The following is a 4,170-nucleotide window of genomic DNA, read 5'->3' as shown; positions in this document are numbered from 1 at the left end:
TTGAGGTTGAAAAATCAATTCGGTAAAGAATTAAACAAATCAACTCATGACCTATAATAATCTATTATATTAGATTAACAAAAATCTCAAGATATAAAATCAAAATTAACAAAATCTCAAGTAATTCTAGAAAGAGTAATACTATTTAGCCCCACTTGAATTACAACCTAGTCTATGTTAGACCATTCAAACATAATAAATTACTGTAGATCATTCAAAGAAGCTAAAGGAAATTGTACACGGATGTCCATATGAATTAGTTCTAAGGTGTCCAAAGTTCTATATCCTTATGGTTGTTTATTTTCCCTTAATGTAATTAACATAAACACTTGTGTATGAAAAATTAAAGGAATCAATAATTCCTTCAAACAAAAAGATTTTATATTCTCTTTTGAGAGATGTGACCTAATCGCTTATATTATAATGAAGCCGAATTCTCATTGGTTAATTTATGGTTAAACCACGTGATGTGAACTCACGTAGCAATGGACACTATGGAACCCTCAAGAGATTTTCCCAAATCCCAAGTACACCAATATACCAAGGTTTTGGATTTAATTCTCAAATGTTGAACCAAGCAACCTAAGCTATATAAAACCCATGACCTCTTGATCACAAAATTTACAAATCTCACCCGAATATGTTTTGAATACTACAACATGATCAGTCTTGATAAGCTTGATAATTTTGTTCCATCCTAATGTGATCCGCATAGTATAAAATTGGGATCGATTTTTTTTTTTTTTTGCTATTTTACTTAGAACTCTAATCTTTCCATATTTTTAGATTGTTTTGGACGTGTTTACAAGTTTGAATTAGGGTTTTTATAGTTTCATATAAATAGGACTTATTTTTCATTGTAATGGACTTTTGACATTTTGAGAGAAATTATTCAAGGAGCAATTTTGCTTCCAATCCTTGTTCTTGCTAGAACAAACCGAACTTATCAAAATTTCACGATCTTGTAGCATTCAAACTTTAGGTAAGATTCAATTAATTGTGCAATCAAAAGGTCCTTCGTATCTTGTTGTCTTGGGTTATTTGATTCATTAATTGGTTGGGTTAAATCCAAAATTTGGGTTAAATTTATAAGTTTGTGATCAAGAGGTCAATAGTTTAATATACTATTGGTTGCTTGATTCGCAAATTTGTGACTTGAATTCTAAACTTTGATTTTTGGCTTTCTTGGGGTTTGTGTCATTCTTTAGTGGGTTTAATAGCTATTTAGCTATTCGGGTTCACATCACATCCAGAACAAAGAAATTGAAGCAACGCTTCGAGAGAAAATTCTCAATTTAATTCATGGCAAAAGTCTTGGTTGTTATAATGAAAAAATAAAGATCCTATTTATAGTGAAACCCTACAAACCTAGTAAAATAGGTGACATTATCTCCTAAGAATATAAAAATATCAAATAAAATAGAATCCTACCATAATTTAACTACTTGTGCAAAATTGGAAAATCTGTCCCAGAATTTGTACAATGCAGTCGCATAGTTCAAATTAATGTAGTCGCATAGAACAAAATTCAGGCTTCACTTTTAGCTCTTTAGACATGTATGCGGTCGCATGGATTTTAAGCCATACGGTCGCATAGTTTAATTTTTGAAACCTCTTTCTACTTGTGCAAAGTTTTGTGATGATTCCAAATTATACTCATGGGCGAAAATCTCACACCCAAGCTGAAAGTTATGCCCATTTTAATCCACACTGCTCATTTTTCCATATATCGTCCAAAACTTTGAATTCAATGCACCGAACATGATTTCGCCTTTATGACCAAGATGTAACTCGACCTTAAGCCTACAAACATCATCTTTTGTAGCCCTGTAACCTCAAAGCTTGATTGCATGATTTTATTTGTTTTGATCAAACCCGACTTTGCACTTAGTCTCTTTCTGCCAATCATTGAACTTGTTTCATTGCACGTTAATTCCCACATTTTGAATTCCAAAGCTTGATCGTGAGATTTTTCATCTTTATCAACCTTTTTAGCCTCCAAATGATCTTGAATCTTGGTATTAACCTACCTCCAACAATCACCAAATAATTGAGAATTTGGAGCCTAGCCCCAATCACATCAGTCCCTCTCTCATCGAAAGGATTCGGCCTCGAATTCGAACCTAAATTATAACCCTTATCTCCAATTAATGTAATGACATGAAATGGTCCGTCTTGTCTCGGGTGTAGTTTGGACCCCCTTTGAATTCGTATTCACTTTTGTGCATAAGTAAACCCAATCTCCTTCACCTGGATCAACATGTTTATGCCATGACTGCTTACTTTGGCCCGCTTGAGATACTCCCAAAACAATTTCATGTGATGAGTCATCGTGCATTTTCCTTATATTACTCAGCCTAGGCAATTTTAGCAATGACATTGGATATGACTTCACGTTTTCCCTTAGATCAACTTTGTAGCTCAATTCCTTGCATATGAACTCTTTACATCACCTTTGAAACTCTATCACTTCTTCAGGGATCATAAACTTAACCGTCGGTATTATAGAGATCTCCAGATTACGGTGTCGTTGATTAGTTTCATCCATACATTGATATTCAATTCTCGAGTCGGGTAGTATTCCAACAGGATTAATTTCTGGAATCAAATCTTCGTTAACCTGCAAAACAGAAATATCCAAAATAGGGAGGGAATTGTTAGTTATCACCAACATCCCTTCAACTTCACAATCCCTTTTATTTAAGCTCACTTCCAACACTTCTTTTATCTCCGTAGACTCTTCTTCATTTTTCATGTGTAACTTCACTTCCCCCTTAGCCACTTCTCTACTCTTATTTTCAATCTATACTTCCTTTTTCACTTTCCCGTGGCTCTACACCTTTTTTCTCATAATCAACCACCTCACAATTTTCTGTTATACTTTCTTGCCTCTTCATGTGATCAATTTGAGAATTCATCAACTCACAAATCTTTGACAATTCTAATTTGAAATCCAGACTCGCCAACTCACTTGATGTACTACCCATATGCTTCACAAAAGTTATTTTACTACCCATTAGATATCCAACTCCAACACATTTCCTAGGATTTTCTCTAAATTCCATTTCACGCAAATCTCTCCCATCATTGTAATAGTAATTATGTGCATATAGTCTCCTCATTATAACCTTCATCTCATCCCAAGTTTCAATACACCTCTCACCATTCCTCCACCTAGATGTCTTCAACTCATCCCATCAAATCAAAGCATAATCTACAAATTGTCTCACAACTAACTTCAATTTTCTCTCCTCGTAATAAGCATGGCATTCAAACAACAATTCAACATTTTCTTCCCATGCCAAGTATGCCTCGGGATCATTCCTACCCTTAAAAGATGGAATTGTCATCTTTGTATTTCCCAAACTCCTTTCAACGCCATCTCCAAAAAGATTTCTATCCCTCATTTCAAACCTATCTCTCCTATCCTTCATTCTATATATTTCAGTCCCAAACAATTCATCCTCATCAGGGTCACTACAATTCCCATACAAATCACAAATGTCAATTCTAGGCTCCAATCTATCCCATCTCATCACATTTTATACTTCAACACGTTGATCCCTATTAAACTTAGCCAATTTTGAGTCCAACCAATCCAACATATCTTTCATATTCCCGATCAACCTCTCAAAGCATCGAATCATGTCTCCCAACATTTTGATTTGATTTTAGTTCCTGCTTGACTTTGACACTTTTTTTTACTTTTTTTTTCTTACTCTCTTTTTTTTGTTCTTTTTTTTTTGGACATTTTTTCAACTTTTTTTAACTCACATGATAGGAGATTCGATTACAAACTCGAAAAAACAAATAGAAGTTTTTTGGGATACTAATTAGTCCAAAAATAACTTTCAAAAATTTAAAGGGATTTAAATGAATCAAAAACTCAAATACAGTTGAAAAATTACAAAAACACGAAGAACAAAAAAAATGCTAAAAACAAAAAGATATAACCTTGATTTTGGAGTCTATGCTTTGATACGAATTGATGCAAACCCGCATAGCAATGGACACTATAGATACTAGCTTGTTTAATACCTTTACTGAGTTGATTTTCAACCTTAGTCTCGTGTACCTTAAACATGTCCAATGTTTGAAATTTCTCATAAATGAGATATATGTAGCCATAGTGAGAAAAAATCATCTATAAACAATGTGACCATTCCAATA

The sequence above is a fragment of the Olea europaea genome, unplaced genomic scaffold, assembly GCF_002742605.1.
Source record: "Olea europaea var. sylvestris unplaced genomic scaffold, O_europaea_v1 scaffold3755, whole genome shotgun sequence".
Taxonomy (NCBI): domain Eukaryota; kingdom Viridiplantae; phylum Streptophyta; class Magnoliopsida; order Lamiales; family Oleaceae; genus Olea; species Olea europaea.
The sequence above is the reverse complement of the archived record's forward strand: the minus strand, read 5'-3'. Positions refer to the sequence as shown.